Here is an 18,930-nt window from a genome sequence, read left to right on the forward strand (position 1 = left end):
TTCCTATCCTAAATGCAGGGGTAAAGAAGTTTCACAGAGAGCATATGTGATGCCGTACAAACAAAATAAAGCATAAGGTGTATGGGGGGATAATTAATATGACAGCATGGTGCTCAGTGACAGGGACAGGTAAACACAGGGATGGCAACGTATGGAAACCATGGAAGGCTTGCTAAACAATGTTAAAAGAATCTGAACATTCTCCCACAAGCTATGAGGAACTATTGAAACTTTTCAAGCTGAGATGTAACGTGATTTCATTATTAGGTTTTTGTTTGTTTTTTGGCAGTACTGGGATTTGAACTCAGGGTCTCGTGCTTGCTAGGCAAGTGCTCTACCACTTGAGCCATGCCTCAAGTCCTTTTTGCTTTAGTTATCTTTCAGACAGGATCTCATGTTTTCACTTGGGGCTGCCTTGGACTGTGATCCACCTACTTCTGCTGTCTGTGTAGCTGGGAATATAGATTGTGCCACATGCCTGGATTGTTTGTGGAGATGGAATCTTGCTAACATTTTTCCCAGGTTAGCCTCAGACCATAATCCTCTTGTGTAACTAAGATTAAAGGCATGAGCCCCTGAGCTCAGCCTTAGATTAATAGCTTTTAAAATATACTCTAATGGTGGGGGAGGGGGCAGGGGGGAAGAAATGACCCAAACAATGTACGCACATGTGAATAAATGAATAATAATAAAAAATACATACTTTGACGGTAGTATGAAGAATAAATTGTACTGTGGTGAAATTATAGGTAGGGACAACAGTTAGAGGTTGGCTACAACAATCCTGGCAAAGATAAGGTAATGGACAGAGACCAAGTGTGAAGATTTGGAGATATTTAGAAGGTGGAATAGATAGGACTTCTGTTTAACTGACTGATTGACTAGAGGTTTGGTGAAGGAAAGCCTGTTATGCCCATGTTTATGGATGGCAACTGGATAGACAGTGAAATTATTCACTAAGATACAGAATTTTGGAAAGACAGGCTTAGGGGTGTGGCTATATACAGGATCTTTGGGACATTCTGAGTTTTGAGGGCCAAGTGGCAGAATGAAGAGATACAAGCATCTGAAGGTCAGGAGAACAATCTAGGTTGGTGACAAAGTTGGGCTTCCTCAGTATAAAAATATAATTATAACCATCACCTAGATGTAATTGCTAAGTAAGTAACGTAGACAACATTTGTTCATGATGCAGTTCATGCCATTAGGATAGGATTAAATCACAGTTTTCATACGACTGAGGTAGGAAAAAATGGATGACATTTTAGAAAGGTCTTATCAGTATTAAAGACAACTTTAACCTTAAATTGTTTAATTTCAGTTAGCTAGAAAACTGGTTTGTCTATAAAAATTGATTTCGTAATGATGTGGGATACATGAAATAGAACAACACTATGCTATTAAAAATGTCCTCAAGCTTCCTATTGTCTGCGTTCTGTTCCTGAATTTATCTACTGAATAAACACCTTGCATGCTTACGGGCCCTGTGCTGAGCTGAGTAACGGAACATGGTTTAGTTCTGTGAGGAAGCCTTACTATTTTGGCAGGTATGGTAGGGATTGTGCATGGCGGTTAAGAGCGTGAGCTTGGATCTACCACTAGCCAGCTGCTAGTGGTTAGACAAGCTGCTTAACCACTCTGGGGTTAACTGGGGAGAGTAATTACAGCTAGCTCGTAAGGTTGTCCTAAGCATGTGAGGTGCTCAGCTGTTTCAGGTGTATAACAGGCACTCAGTGAGTGTGTACTCATTGGTATTATTGCCATCCTTATTACATTCTCCTCTAAAATAAAAGATCTCTTGTCAAAAATCACTTAGAAAACCACTAAATAAATTCTGGGAAGTTGATGCTATCTGAAATGGAATGATGGTGCTGAGGGAGAGAAGTGAACAGAGGCAAAGAATTTCTAGAAGGTAGAATCAACTGAGCTTACTGATTGGATGGGAAGGAAAATAACCATTAGTTCTAATTATCTGTCACCCATACAGGAAAAAAACATAACAATTAGACCTAATCGTCCATTCCCCAAAGCCAGAACACCAAAAAATGACTTTGGGTGGCCAAAGAAAGCCTGTGAAATTATTTAACTCATTGCTAAGTGGGAACTCATTAAATAACCTTGTTAAATGTTTTATATAGGAAAACAAAAAAATCATTGCTTATTTTAAGTTACTGCTTAGTTCTTTTTGTTTTAAAGGAGGCACACTTTAGTTAGTGTTTGTTAGATGATCTGTGTTGCAACAAATCACAGTTGACACGAAATGCATGGTATCCTGAGCCACCGTGGAACTGCTTTTCCTTGCTTCTGGATTAATCTGTTCCTTGGTACTGTTCCTCCTTTGTAGCCAAATCAGCATTTCTCAAGCCGCAGCTGGGCAGGGCCTAAGAATGGAGAAATTTACATTTGCTTCTCATGTGCAGAGTGGGGAAACAGCAATGTGTCCACAAAATGCATCGAGAGTATTTTCACACATCTGCCTTCTAACTTTAGCTTGGTTTTAAATGTAAGTTACTTATCTGGTTTATATTTGTTTCCCTAATGGAAAGACAAAAATATGAACTTTTTGCTTCATTCTGAAAGAGCTCATCACATTCCTGGTCAGACTTAATTTTAACGCCATGTGTTTCACAGGAATCAAGGAAAACATGAAACCTGCTTGATGTCCTGTTCCTTTTCCATGACTGCCTCCCTAGAGGGATTTTATCCTTGGGTGGATGCCAGATGTAACTGCTGTATGTTACATGCTTTATGTGGTTCCTAAATGATCTGTTTTATGTTTCTTCCCCAGATTCCCATGGACTCGTACAATACCTGGCATACTGAGTGCTCAATGTCCATCTGTCAAAATGAACAATGAACCCTTTTTTAAAAATGCACTGCAGCAGTATCAACCAGTAACAGCACCAATAAAAGAAACTGCAAATCTCCCCACTGGAAGAAAAAAAAATCTGTGGATCTTATTTTAGCCAAAATAAAGAATATGATTATAATCCTGGGTTTCCTAGCCCTAGAAGTGTACTATAGAAATTTCTCTCCATATATGGAAACATTGCTGAGAACTCATCCCAGAGGAAGGATCAAATTATTTTGCCTACCAGATCAAATACTCCAAGAGATCAGCTTGTACTTTGTGATGGGCTACAGGGTTATCTGCCTCTTCTTCTTTTTTTTTTCTAGCTAGGAGGAAAGGGACAGCAATGAGTGGTCTACTACTTCTGAAAACCCATCCTCTACCCTGACATCAGGGGACTTGCCCTGCCTCCTTTGAGCAAGAAGCCCCCTAAGGCTATCTGTAAGGTACCATATAGCTACCCTTCTTTTAGAAGTCCATCTATCTATTGAACACCCCAGGGAACGAATTAGAGACTCAACTACAGGGAACAAAACTCTTTTCTTTAAAATCCTAATCCCTACATGAGATGAAAAAAACCTACTTTCTATGTAGACTTTTAAACTCTAGCTGACTGTATCTGCTGTAACAACTAACATGCTTGTGGACTCATCCTGTTTGTACATTCACAAAAGACAATCCACAAAATAAATACTGTTTTGTCCTATAGTGTGCCTAATTTTGGATTAAACCAGTTTTTTTTAAACCTTTATATAGGCCATATTTAAAAATAAAACTTAATGGGCTGGTGGAGTGGCTCAAGTGGTAGAGCACCTTCCTAGCAAGTGTGAGGCCCTGAGTTCAAATACCAGGCCCACCAAAAAAGCAAAAACCAAGCAATTAAAAATAAAACTTAATTTTATAAATTAAGTCTCAGTTTAAGGTATTGTGAAATAAATAGTAACAGTTACTGTTCACACAGTCCTTGTTATGTGTCAGTCAATGTTCTATGGGTTTTATTTATATTAACTCGATCTTAGCCACTGTAGGAAAAGAATAATAACGATTATCTCCATTTTGCAGCTGAGGAAAGTGAGACACAGAAACGTTAAGGAACCTTCCAAGGTCATGTGGCAGAGCTGAGATTCAAACCCATGCAGCCGGGCTCATGAGGCCATGCAATGCATTGCCCTCCTGTCTGTCTCCAGGCGCCTCTGAGGCAATATTCTGGGTTGATGTAGACAAGAAAGCAAGGTGTATTCAATTTAAACTAAAATGCAAAGCCGGGGACAATCAAGGCTTGCCTGTACACATGTACCTCAAAACTTAATAGCATTCCTCTGGGAGTTACCCAGCAAATTCTTACTGGGGAACTCTTACCGGAATGCATTACCTGATCGAACAGTATGTATTTGTGACTCTTCTAGAATGCAATGAAATCATGGCAGCATCTCTCAGTCAGTCTGCTAGAAATTTGGGGATCTAGCAGAAACAGACATAGTCATCTCTTTTATCAGCCCCTTCTTCAGGGATGGCTATGAAGGTAGAGAAAATAAAATGGAGAAGAAAAGCAACTATTTTGGTAAAAGGCCAAACTAAGACATTTGAAGCCAGTGTAGTTTTAGGATGTGATTAATATGGCTCCCATTAATTCTTTATCATGTTCTGCATGTATATATACTTGTAGGTGATTTTCAAAATATTAGAAAAAGTTCTCAAACCAAGCATGACAGCAGGAAACATGCCTGTGTGAGAACACCAGGGGCACAGCAGGTTTGTGGATAAGGTAAGGAGTGCTGGGTTAGAACCACCTGCCTGAAGATCTAGGCTCTAGCTGAGCCAAGCCACAAACAAAGCAAGGGATCAGTCTTCTTAAACGGACTTAAAGTCAGATTCAGATTGGGTGAATAAACAGGTCTGATTAGCAAATTCAGACAACACCTGTGTGTTACATCTTTCTTCATAGTTCAGTAAGTTCTAAGAAGCACTGAATCCATGCAAGGAAACTCCAGACAGATGAGGGACTCACGGTCTTCAAAGGATAATGCAATAAAACCTTACCATATGAAACAAAAAGACAAGGAAGGGGAGGAATGGGCAAGGAAAAGGAAAGGGAATGGAAAGGAAGCTGAGAAAAGAAAAATATTTCTAAGGCTATGAGCATCTGAAACATTCATATGATGTAATGTTTTGGTAGTACTGGGATATGAACTAAGGGCCCGTGCTTGCTAGGCAAGGCCTCTACTTTGAGCCATGGCCCCAGCCCTTTCTGCTTTAGTTTTTTTTTTTTTTTTCAGGTAGAATCTTCTGCTTCTTGCTCAAGGCTAGCCTCAGACTGAGATCTTCCTACCTCTGCCTCCCGGATAGCTGGGTTTACTAGTGTAGCTGGCTTGTTCTTTGAGACAGGGTCCTGCTAACTTTTTTTTTTTTTTTTTCCCCTGAGCTGGCCTGGAATCACAATCCTTTTATCTCTGCCTCCCAAGTAGCTAGATTACAGGTGTGAGCCAACTTGTCTGGCATAAAATTCAATTTTTTAAATTTATTCACATGAGGGAAGAAAACAAGCAATATAAAAATTAGCATCCCAGAGAATGAAAAATCTTTCAAGTTGTACATTTACAGTTTGCACATGTTATCCAGCATTTCATATAAAAGGATAATACTCATGCATGCAGATCGCCCAGAGGCCACATTCCAGAACCTTCCTTTCCTCCTTCTTTGGCAATTAGCTTGAAAAATGCCCTGCTGACATGCACTAAAATGACAACTAAGAAGGCTTTTTCCCTTCCTCAGGAATAAAACACTCATGTGGAGTTTATTTTTGTGACTTATAGCAAGGAAGGTCTAGACCAGCCACATCAGGGCTGCCTGTAAACTGATTTATGATCTGTTTCAAAAGTACAGTGGTTTTCTGGCTTTTAACTGTGGTCACCTATCCATGTACTCTTTTCATGGAGGCAGCAAAGGGTGAGGAGCAGGGTTGATAAAATTTATCTCTGATCGGAAAAGAATAATGAAATTTCAGAATATAAATATGCATCCATTTGACACAAAAAAAACCTCAGTCTAGATTTTGTATGTGCTCAATTGTACAGTTTAGTTTTAAAAATTCAATTTTTAAAGGATCAAAGTATGCCACATACATCTCTATGAAGACAGCACAATGAAACCCACCAAACACTGTTTGAAAGGGGGGGGAAGGAGGGGGTCATGGGAGGATAGTGGAGGGTGTGAACTTATTCAGTTACACTAGTCACATGTGTGGAATTACCACAATGACATCTCTTTGCATTATTAATTATGCCAGTTCTAAAATAAAAGAAAAAACTAAAAATTAAAGTTCTGTATGAAAATCACAATAAAAGAATGGTAAAATTAACATTTGTTCTAAAAATTCAATGGATTTGATTTTGCTGAGATGACCTGATGCTTTTGGCAAAAATTTTGCTTTCCTACCATCACAACACAGGGAAGGCATCTGTCTAGAACATTTGACAGCAAAGTCCAAGCAAACTGGGGCATTTGCAGGGACTTGGAGGCAGGCAGGGTATCCTGCTCTGAGGACCCCCAACCACATGGAAGAGATGACAGTATTCACTCATGAGAAGTGGACCATCAGATGGGGTTTCTGCAACAACTCCTACTGCAAAGCAAACAGAAAAGTAGGGGTTTTTCCCCTAGGTGTAGTGGGGCACACCTGCAATCCCAGCACTCAGGAGGCTGAGGTAGGATGATTCTGAGTTTAAGGTCAGCCTGGGCTGAAAAGTAAGACTGTCTCAAAAACATGTTTTGTTTTTTTTTTTAACTCACTTTAAAGCTGCGTTTATGTATGGCTTGATAGATGTTTGCCAAGCGATTTGCTTGTCAAACATTAAATGCTTAATCAAAAGCAGTGACACTGAGAGAACTGAGGAGGGAGAAGAGGATGTGCGTGAGGGAGAGGAATTAGGTGTGAAAGGTAAAACTTCACTTCTGTAGGGGAAAATCAGTAGATCTGATACTTTTAAAACATTGAGAAAGGCTGGGTGTTGGTGGCTCATGCCTGTAATCCTAGCTACTCAGGAGGCAGAGATCAGGAGGATCGTGGTTTGAAGCCAGCCTAGGCAAATGGTTCAGGAGACCCAATCTTGAAAAAATCCATCACGAAAAGGGGCTGGTAGAGTGGCTCAAGGTGAAGGCTCTGAGTTCAAATTCCAGTACCACAAAAAAAAAAAAGAGAGAGAAATAGCAGTTAGTGTGTGGGTTACTTAGACGGATGGTTGAACACACCAGAATTCTGCTTTCCTTAGAAGTCTTATAGTACTATGATGTTTTAAGTGATGTAAAAGAACTTTACTTTGTTGTAAACAAACACCTAAATTAGTTCGGTGCAGTGGCTCACACCTGTAATCTTAGCTACTTGAGAGAATAGAGATTGGGAGGATTACAGTTCGAAGCCAGCTAGGGCAAAAAGTTTCCAAAATCCCACATCAGTCAATAAAAAGTTGGGTGGGGTGACATACACCTGTCAGCCCAGCTTTTAGGGATCATAAATTTGAGGACTGCCGTCCAGGCTAACCTGGGCATAAATACAAAACCTTACTCAAAAAAATACCTGAAGCAAAAAGGTCTGGGTCATGGCTCAATTGGTAGAGCACTTGCCTAGCAAGCACAAAGCCCTGAGTTCAAACCCCCCTTACTGCCAAAAGCAAAACAAGCAAGCAAACAAAACTCTTAAATAAAAAAATGCCATGGAGTTGTACTTTCAGCCCAGGTAGAGGCACTAATCACCTCTTGAGATCCAGTGACATTAAATGCTGAGTTAAACCAAACTTTTAAAAAAACGAAAAGAAACTAAAACCTAAGGAACTAAAGTGTTGCCAGCAGGAAGTACATTTATTTGAAAAACCAAAGCTACTTCTAAAACAGCGTCCATGCAGGCCTCACACTGCAGGCATGTGTTGGATTTGACATGGAGGAACATGCAAGGGAAATGTTTACTAGGGTTAACACATGGGGACATGGTTCCCTGTGATGGATGCTCATTAGCTGACCCAAGTCATCTGATACAGTTGTTATGAATCCTCCTTTTCGGGACTGAAAATAATAAAAGAGACAGATATGGCTTTTTTGGAGACTGTTGGAAATGGCAAGAATGTTCTTTGCCCAGATCCTCAATGAGAGGATTGCAGGAGACCCACAGAATGAAAAATCAAGGTACCTATTATAAGCGTTCAGCATCATTCAGATTTCATGATACGAAACCAGTGGATGTTGAAATGGACCTAATTCAGTTTTCTTTTTAAAAACCTGTAAAGACAAAGGAAGCTTAAAGCCTAATTAGAATGAACAAAAATTTTGTTAACAAAGTACTACAGTTTATAAGCATTTTTCCAGGGGCTTAATGTTGACACTGTGTTCATGCACTTTCAGAGAGCCTTTATCTTTTAGAGAAAAACAATGAAATATTTACAAACAAGATGACATGATACTTGGGATTTGCTTCAAAATAAAATGGGTGAACAGAGGGTAGAGTTAGAGATCAAATAGCATTGGTTACAAGCTGATGATTTGAATACTGTGACCCAGTATACTAGTGTGTTTTTTGATATATACAATTTTTCAAATAAACGGTTATCAAAAAAAGGTTTCATCCACACAACAGAATCATTTCAAAGTATGCTAACATCTTTTTTTATAGCCAAGCAAAGCTATAATGATTAGCACCTAAATTTGTTCAAAACAGAAGTTAGAGGTAAATTGATTGCCCCTTAATAGCTTAGGGGGACAATGAAACAATCAAAAGGCATTTGGGACTTGCCTAGAATAACAGCACTTGGGAGGCAGAGTCAGAAAGATCCTGAGTTCGAGATTATCCTGGGCTACACAGCAAGACCCTGTCTCAAGAAGACAAAAACAAAACAATAAAAGGATTTAGGTGTTTTAACTCACATCATTTCCCTGACTGACTTAGCTTTCTTAGGATCGCTTTGAATTCTACAGCTTCCAGCATGCTGTTAGGCACAGTCATAACTTATATAATTTCTTAATGATCTTCTTACTCAGTGATAATAGTGTATATCAACAACATCTTAGGGTAGGTGAAATACAAATGGACTGAGCAGGAAAAAAATGGGGCAAGTAAGACAGGAAGACATCACACACTGTAAGAATACTTCCTAATATTTCAAATTCTAAGCATGAAAGGAAAAATTTGTCTCTCGGAATTGACGAGGCACAATATTTATTGTTCTGAAAAGTACCCTTTCTTTTACCAATTCCTCATCTCTATAATAAATCTATCTTTAGAATCAGTAGATCCATTGGTTTATATGCCTCCACCTTGAGTTTGCTGATGGTATCTCTCTCTCCTACTTATTCCCATAGCACTAGTTTGAAAATACCAGCTTTGTATAGCTATTTCTGTCTAATGTCAAGCAAAGTGCCTGTCTCATAAGTACTCAGACAATGAGTAAACATTTCCTTTTATGCTTTTAAAGCCTTGTGTGCTTAGTACATTCTAGTGGCTGACAAATACACCTCCAAAAACACGGACTTAAACCCTGCACCAGTCAGGATTTTGGAAGAAACAGAAACTAACTCTGCCTACTTAAGCATAAAGGATTTTGTTATGAGGGTTACCCCCAGAACCTCTCCAGGTTAGCTAGGGAACTAGGTTTTGAGGTTATGTATCCAAAAATTGCTTAAAATGGCAACACATAACCAACCTAGTAAACATACCTCTACTGCCACCACCACGCAACGACTGGTACAGTCCTCACTCAGCCTCCAGCTCGGGTCACGGGGCTTTACTGATGGAGATTTCTGCCATTGGGGCAGAGTTTGGGTCCTGGGCCTGAGCCTAGGGTACAAAGCTGTTTGGGAAAGGAAGCATTTGGCACCTTTAGCTCCTGTAGTAGAGAGCTCAGATTAAACATTATTTTTGAGTGGGTCTGTGAGGGTGTTTCAAGGTGAGATCAGATTGTCCTCTCCAATATGACTCAGCACCATCCAATCTGCCTAGGGTATGGGTGGAGCAAGATATAAGGAAGGAGGGATTAGCCTCTCTTCTTCTAGGCTGTACCATTCTTGTCTTTGGACAGAATTACACCACCAGTTTTCTTGGGTCTCCAGTTTGCAGACAGTATATCAGAGGACTTCTCAGGTGCCATAACTGAATGAGCCAATTCTTCAGAATAAATCTTTTTTTTCTGTCTGTCTATCTATCTATCTATCTATCTATCTATCTATCTATCTATCTATCTATCATCTACCCATCCTATTGGTTCTGTTCCTCTGGAGAACTTTTACTAATATGATCCCCCAACGTGGGACAGGGGTTTAGATAGCAGTGTTTAAGAAAGGATAACAAATGTCCACTCTACAGTAGAAACAAATACCTTTGAAACCCAAAACACAATGTAGAGTGATAACAGAGCACACCTAAAGAGAACACATATTCACCTATCATCTTTGGCTAGATGTACAGTACAATTTTAGTTTAGAACTTGGACAAAGATTTAGCTTATAGACTACTCAAAATCCATACCATCATTTGGAACTGAGAATTTCAATATGATCTTACATAATTAAGGAATATGCGGAAATAGCTTCCTTACTTTAACCTAGTAGCACTTATTTTAAGTTATGATTGATTAATTGCCTAGGGAATAATTAAGTGGAAATTAATAGTTACATATTCTTTAAAACTAAAAAAATGAGGTACAAAAGTTATCAGTTACATATAAATTGTTAAGCTGACCTAAACATTGGGAGATTCATATATATGTACTTTGGAACTCAATTTAAATTGACAATCAGATTTAGCAGGTGTTTTCAAGGCCATCTGAGCCAAACTCCTACTCAGTAAAGACATTCTTTCTTATTACATCCCTGGCAGGTGATCCAAAATGCGTCACTTTATGTAGGGTGTACTGTAATTTTTCTTTCTGACCTCCTTTGACTTTGTTGATTTATGAATCCAATCAAAGTTTAGCAATAATTTCTTCTGTATTGTGAGTTGATATTCAAATGAGCTAAAACTATTTTTCATAACCCAACCATTGGCAAAACTAGAACTTCCACTGATATTTGAACCTAAATGAATCTCATAGCCATCCTTTTTAAGATATAATATTAGTTTGGATTCTTTCTCTGAGCTAAGAGATATCAAGTTTAATCCTGATTGTTATCTAAATATACTATTTTTTTGAGATATTCACACAATGATCTATGTATATCTGAATCACTGATAAAGTTGTAGAAATGTTATGGTCAAGTAAAAAGCCCAAAAGCAGACCAGTAGAAATCACCCTCTATGTTGGCTTCTACATCTATGAATGTTCTTTGGATTCAGCTGATTTACCCATCCATCAACCCTTATCCCAGCCGTCATTTCTGCAGCTCACCCACAAAGAGCCTAGTTGATAGCTGTGTCCTAGAGGGATTATGTATATGTAAAAATTTTATGAGTCTGGCTCTATTTGAAGTGCTCTAGGTTATCTACATTTAAAGAATAGTAGAAATATTTGGTACAACACCAAATTCTTTAGTGAAGCAAAAACAATAACTGAATTCATCTGTATTATATCTTTATTTTCAATTATTGGGTTTACACATTGGCCTACACATATTACACATGAAACAGAATATGAAGCCCAAATTCTATATTAGACTAACAAAGGTTTCTTCTCTTCTTCCCTTTTCTTTCTTTTTTGGGTGGTTTTGGGGATTGAACTCAGGACCTCATATTGGCTAGGCAAGAGCTTTACCACTGAGCCATGCCCCAGTCCATTTTGCTCTGTAGTTAGTTTTTCAGATAGAGTCTCATGCTTTTTCCTAGTCTGGTCTTGGACTGCAATCCTCCTACCTCTCCCTCCTAAGTAGCTGGGATCACAGGCATGTGCCACCACACCCAGCCTTAATAAAGGCTTTTAAAATTATGACTAATGATCTATCTGCATGGTATGCATTTCAATTAAAACAGCTTTAATAAATGTTTACCATTGTAGGAGAATGTATTATTAAGCTTCTCATCTAAAAGCAATTGTTTACATTTTTTGCTAATTTAAATGGGTTCTCAGGCCAAAGACAATCTGAAAGTCAATGTAAGTGCCCTGTTGGAATATAGAATCTTTAGAAAATTTGGCCTCTAAGTTCTGAAGGATAGAACATTCCTATGCTTCTTTTCAAGGAAAAAGGAGGAGAGGAACTTGTGTAGTCAATTCATTCCAGGGACTGATTTATGCTTTAAATATTTATAATGCCAACTGGTGAGGTAAAAAATACTTAGGGAACAGGGTTTATGTCACTGATGATATCTGTTAAACAAACAAACAAAAAAGCCAGCTGTGGGATAAATAAATTACAAGTTTCATCATGAATGAAACCTTCAAAACATGGAAACTTTTCACCAATACTTTCACAAGAGAAAATAAGGAGGGCTGTAGTCACTGAAATAAGCTCTTATATGAAGCATTTTAGTTAGCTATATCCTAATCCCAATAATAGAAATGGAAACTATGTTTAAAACCTGTGTGAAGAACTTGGAATCTGCAGTCATTAGCTTCCTTGAGACTGATTTTTAAAAGGAGCTTAATAAGTTCTCCTGAGTCTTTTATCACCATCATCTTGTTCTGCACAAAAAAGTGTGAAAAATCTGTGAATTCTTTCCATGGGCATCTGAAACATCAGAGAAGGGATACAGGCTTTATATAAATAAATTGCCTAATTTCATTGAGAACAAGGCTGTTCATCCCTGAGAACCATAGCAATGCTTCTAGTTTATTTTCTAGATTTGGAGATTGGCAGATCATCATTTTTAACATGCAAGTCAATTTTATAACACAGAAACTGATGAAAATGTGATTTGCTCATGGTCAGCACAAGGAAGGTTAAGTGCTCCTGGGATGTGAGAACATAACTGTCCCTAGACCATGTGAATTCAGAGAACTTACTAAAGACCTGGAATGTGAATAAGCACAGTTTCAGTCGAGGCTGTCCCCTGGGTGCTAGTCCACATAATCTGTCATTAGAGATCACTTTCATTATAAGCTCTGTCCATGTAAAACCTCGTTGAAAATAGTAACTATGGCCCAACTGTCTTGACATTTTAGCAACCTCAATATGTCCTTGGTCACTGTTTTTCTCAAATATGATCAGAAATTAAAGCCAGTTATGTTTGATATATTGCAAAGAAGAACAGTATAAATACATGAAATAGGACAGTTTTCTGCTGTATTTTAAAGGATAATCATTTGATTAAAAAAGACTCGTTTTAAAGGACAATCATTTGGTTAAAAAAATGAACTACTTTATTGTACATTTTAGCACAGGACAGTTTTTATGATTTTAAGAATTTGTGGTGAAATGTGAAGTGGAAATTTAGCCACACATATGGATTCTCAAACATCTGAGGCTTTTCTGAAAGATGGTTCCTAGGATACCTAGATTTGTTGACAGAGTGCAATCTAGAATGGCATTCTATTACCAGTTTGAATTTTGCCAGTTAGATTCACTAAGAAATGAGTAACTGTTCTCTACAAAGACTACATTGGTTTGCTCTTCAGTCTCCATGGAAACTTCCAATGCTGATCAATAGTGAAATACTTGAAGGGTTTTCAAAGATACAAATTCATTTGGTGTGCTATTGTTTTGGAATTAATTGCATTTGGAACACTAAGCAGGTACTCTCTGGTACTATAAGCATATGGTCATTTTCACATAGTGCTATTCTTGTAAAATGTTACTTCTTTCTATCAGCAGAATCCACTTCCTAAAAGACAGTTCAACCAAATTGGAAAATGATAGCAATTTAAAGTCTTTTCCTACTTGAAGCAACAGATTTGCTAAAACTAGAACATATGCTTATCTTATTCCAGGAATTTGTGCCCAAAGCAACTGAATATTGATCAGCATCTCACAGATTACATTTAAATACCTACTTTTATGTAAAAGTCGCAAAACTTTTAAAACAATATATCCCAATATTGTGTGCAGATGGCTTTTTGCTTGAGGAGACCAGGATGGTAGTGGAATAATGAAAGAATATCCAGAGTATTCATCAAAGAGCAGATCTAGGGCTGGGGATATAGCTCAGTAATAGAGTGCTTGCCTTTGCCTAGCACGTGCAAGGTTCTGGGTTTGATTCCTAGCACTGCAAGAAAACAAACCACAAAGGGACAGATCAACTTTATTTTGGCAGTACTGGAGTTTGAACTCAGGGCCTTGCACTTGCCAAGTAGGTGCTCTACCACTTGAACCACACCTCCATTCTGATCAACTACTTTTTTTTTTTTTTGGTGTCACTGGGGTTTGAACTCAGGGTCTCATGCTTGATAGGCAGGGGCTCTTACTGCTTGAAACACTCCTCCAGCCTTTGTGTGTATGTGTGTGTGTGTGTGTGATGGGTTTTTCAAGATAGGGTCTTGGGAACTATTTGTCCAGGACTAGCTTTGAACCACGATCCTCCTGATCTCTGCCTCCTGAGTAGGTAGGATTACAGGCGTGAGCCACTGGTACCCAGCTTCAACTGCTTTTTTATAAAGCAATATGATGCATCCACCTAACTACCATTTGCCTGTGTCTGTACCTGTCCCTTTTCAGCTTCCTCTTTCAATTCCGTCAGCAACTTTTAAAATCTTTCATTTAGAGTTCCCTTATCACTTCATTCTCAGCAGGCCACTCTGCCTTCAAACTGAAGCCATCAGGTAAAATCCTTCATCTTCCAGTTCCACTCCACTAGCTGTAAAACCATGGCTTTCTTTACTCCTTTTCTCCCAGAATAAGGTATTACTCTTTTATTCATGGCAGCCCTGTCAAAAGTGTTGGGCTGGAGCTGGAGCTGTCCAGCAGAATTCAATGTCTTTCCTAAGCTCTTAAGTAGACCACCCCCTCTGCCCGCCACACACAGCTCACACTTCTGGCATAGCAAGTCCCACATCTTATGATGCAAATCCCTCCCTGACTCCCACTTCTTTTTCTCATTTTTGAATTCCTGGCACCTCCTTCAAAGCCTAGCAAACAGAAGCATTCAGCAAATATATGCTGAACTGAAACTACTCACTTTAAAACACAAATTATTATAGCTTAAACTAGAACTGAGCTTGCCCCAGATTGTCTGCAGAACAGCATATGACTTCTGCTCCACTTTATTTTTTCAACCCACAAGTGACCCAAAAAAGGAGGAATGAAACACTTCCATTAACCAGGGTTGCCAGAAGAAATACAGGTTGCCTTGTTCAAACTGAATTTCAGATGAATAACTAATAATTTTTTAGTGTATGTCCCAAATATTGTATGTGACACATTTAAGTTAAAACAATGTGCATAATGTATCTGAAATTCAAATTTATCTGGGCAGCCTGAATTTTTATTTGTTAAAACTGGCAACCCTACCAGGTAGCTTTTAAAAATACTGAGAGGACGCAGGGAATACTTCCTTGAGACACCTGGAAGTTTGTACCTGAGCTCTGCAAACTTCTCAATTAGCCAGATTTTAGGTCTGTTAACACATTTGGGTTTTTATTTCTGGGCAGTTCAGAAACATGCTGTAGGAAATGCTGCTTATTATATAACATTTTCACTTTTTTTGTTAATTTTGTACAATTCCTTTGTTACACCATCCATCAGGAATTTTAGTACAAAGGATACTGTCATGTTGGTTCAAAATCTCTTGAAAAGGTCAAATTCATAGAGTGATTGCTATGCCTGAGTTAAATCCTGGCTCTAATGTATTAGTAATTAGCTATTTTTAAATTTTCCTATTTTCAATTCAATCAGCAAGGAAAGTCAGTAAATCTTTCATTTGGGGCTTTTTTTCCCCTTCATTAATCAAGCACAGCAAAACACACTGTACTCAGCAACAGACTGGGAGAAACAGACTGGCGGGCGGAGGAGGAGCCTGTGATGTAACTGCAGTGGGTCTTTGTTGGAAGGGCCTTCCCTAAAAGAGAAGCATCTGTACAAGGAAGCCTTCAGCTTCACTGAGTATGGACTGACAAGACCAGAGTTGCCTTTTTCACCACCCTATACTAGGAGGCTTGAATTTTTGGCAAAGAGAAGAATTCTTAATGAATTTTTTAGAAAATTGTATACCTGTCTCTCTAAAGGATTGGGGGTAAGCAGACTTCTGCAAAGGAATACTATTTGCAGTACTGATTACTGTGTGTGCCAGTTCACTGATTATCACTGATGGTGCATTGGAAGTTATAATCCAAAGTGAAGGAAAGATACCCTGGCTGTTCCAATCCTGAAAGTTCCCTGCAATAGTGGGTTCTCCTTTAAGTGTTCTTGACAATGATGTCTTACAGAGATAGCATTCATTTTTTTATTCCCACAAAAAGATTAAGGAGAGAAAAATGTCTCCCAATGTAGAGAAACACAAGAATGTGTCTGTGCCAAAATTTCAACTAGACTGGCCTCAGAGGAAACTTCTAGGGAGAGAATGACTAAGTCTGCTGTAACTTCGTGTTGTCATAAGATGATAGGGAATTAAGACGTTTATCCCAATACAAGCACACTACCTGCTTTCCACCATATTGGCAGTACCAGTGAAGGACGGTTGTCAAGCGACCAATACAACACGCACACACTGCAGAGATGCAGAACAATGCCTGGATGCCTGCCCAAAACTGGTTTCTCCAAATGACAGCCTCAATTTATGGCACCAATCTAAAGCTCACTGGGGATTAACAACATCTTTTTCTGAGTTGGTGTGGGGAAAAGAGATGAAATTTGGAAAGCTCAAGGCTCTGGTTGGGGCTTCCGCCTGCCTGTGTAGAGCAGAAAGACTGACAAACATATTCATTAAACTTGATCTGAAGCAAGCGAGCCTGTGAGGTCGTTTCTGAAATATTCATAAGGTGTGTTACCGGACTCGCCACTTAGAGGCTGGGCAGAAACACGGTGAGTAGGAGCAGCCTGTGCCCACACTTGGAAAAAAGGAGCTCCGGCCACCACGACACTGTTAAAAGCCCTGTCGCCTGTCGCTCCCCGCTCAATTCTACTTGCCCAGGACGGCGAGATGCTCAAGTGCGGAGTTCCCAGCAGTTGGCGGAGGCGCAGCGCGCCAGCCCCTCCGACCTCTCCTCCAGGGTTGAATGAACCACGGACCTCCAGCTCCGTGGCACCGCCACCCCGCTGGCTTGTACCGCCTTAGGGGCCCAAATCCTCAGGACAAGAGGGTTCCCTGTGACCAAGACCATCCTCTCGCCCTAGCCAGTCCGCCCTTTGTCCCCGCTTCCTATTTGGCCTGGGCTCAGGATTCCTTCCTCCCGGACCCCGCGGCGTTCAGTCGCTAGGCGACCTGCGCCCAGGCCGAGATGCAAAGAGCCTCTTGCTCTGACCTGCAGCGCCGCGGGTGCTAATTTCCAGGGACAAGATTGGGAAAGAGGATTATAGTCTTGGTGACCCCTGAGCTCCTGCTGTGGAGGAGTGTGCACTTTCATTCATGTCTCCTCTCTGCCTGCCCTCAACCCTTAGTATTTCTGCTGCACCCCAAGACAGCTCGACTCGCGCGATGCCTCGCGTCCTCACCGCCACCTCTCTCCTCTTCAAGGGCATCGCCCCTCGCTTCTCAGCTGCCCTGGGGTCGCCACTTACCTGGACGCGGACGGCGGCGGGCTCAGCAGCTCCCCGCACGCAGCAGTGCGGTCTCCATCTAGAGCTTCCCCAGGCGCTCCGGTTGCGCGCTCCGCAGCGGTGATCTCCGAGGAGGGGCCCCGCGCCAAGGCTGGACAGAGGCGACCGCGGCTGCCGCACTGGTTGCGGGCTTGGGCCGGGGAGGAGGGGGGACAGGAATCTGGGACGCGTGGACGGAGCAAGCCGGGATGTACCCTGGGCGGCCGGGCGCGGAGGCGACCGAGCGCAGCAGGGGAGGGCGCGCAGAGGTTTCCCTGGGAGCCCGGCGCGGGCGGCTACTGAGCATGCCCAGTCCGGGAGCCCTGGGCGCCAGAGGGCGGGAGTGAAGGAGGGAGGGGGAGAGGTTAGTGAGTGCCGCTCCACCCCAGCGTCTGGGGGAAAAGGGTTAAATCTGCGGACCTGCATCTTATGGACCCAGGACTGGGAGTTGGCTGCAGTGGTCCAGTTTAATTACACCGGGGTCGCCCACCCCTGGAGGCGCCCGCCGCTGGAAGATGGTGCACCTGGGGAGATCCGTCAACAGGATTCCCAAAGAATACAGGGCAAGGTGTGTTTCCCACCCCTTTCCTGGAGAATTGTCCGGAAGTCGAAGTTTTAGTTCACCTTCTAATTCCTCCATCTCATCGAGCACGAGTAACTTCCCCAGTCCAGATACCCAACGCTCACCTGCTTTCCTGTACCGGGAGACCTCCCAGGCAGCCCCCACCTTTCTTGGACCAGTCAGGTCAAGTTGATTTAGAGCCAGCTCTTTAATTATGTGTAATTGAGAGCTTGTGTCCATCCTCCCAGGCCCATATCTGTGTTTCAACCAGGACTGAAAAACAATACCTTAACTCCGGGGTTAATTATAATGGGATGAATTATAGACACTGTGCTCTGGGGCTATTCGGGGGAACATCGCTTGGCTGAGCAACAGGACTGACCCCGAACTCACTTCCTGCGCGCGCGCGCGCGCGCACACGAGATTCTTTGGGATTGTATTCGATGAAGAACATTTTCTCCGTATTTAATCAAAAAAGCTTCTTATTTTACAGGCAGCGTAGGGACTGGGAAACAGGATGCGTTATGGAGGTGACGTTGATTTTCACTTCATTTTCTACCCCAAGCATTCTGCACCTGTTTCCTCATCTGTGAAATGGAGTGTGGTGATATCCACCCTCCTGGGCTGTTTTGAGGATTGCCCCAGGCAGTCAGCTGTCTCGTGAAAAGGTGACAGAGAGCAGCTCTGGTAGTCAAAGCATCTGTCACATAGTAGATGTTCACTGAAGTCTCTGTCGGTTTCAACTTCACTGTTCTGTTTTTATGAAACCTTGGGTTACTGGTAATTACTGCATCGCTTTTTACATTAAGATCTTAAAGTCATTATCTTTCTAATTTTTAAATTATTGTTAAAAGCATTGCCACTATTTATTTTTCCTTCAACTCAACTTTCTTCATACTTCCATGAATAAATCATTTGGGAAAAGCTAGTGCAAGCTTTA

General features: G+C 40.8%; 1 protein-coding gene across 2 annotated transcripts in view; it reads right to left on the bottom strand.

Moving 5' to 3' along the window:
• Elmod1 (ELMO domain containing 1) overlaps positions 1-17,690 on the bottom strand; it is a 59,491-nt gene extending 41,801 nt beyond the window's left edge. For both annotated transcript variants that reach the window (XM_074066800.1, XM_074066798.1), the window contains exon 1: positions 17,411-17,690. The gene's annotated coding sequence lies outside the window, so the exon portion shown is untranslated. The remainder of the gene's footprint in view (positions 1-17,410) is intronic.
• Between the last annotated feature and the right edge of the window lie 1,240 nt (positions 17,691-18,930).

Source organism: Castor canadensis, chromosome 2 (assembly GCF_047511655.1).
Source record: "Castor canadensis chromosome 2, mCasCan1.hap1v2, whole genome shotgun sequence".
NCBI lineage: Eukaryota > Metazoa > Chordata > Mammalia > Rodentia > Castoridae > Castor > Castor canadensis.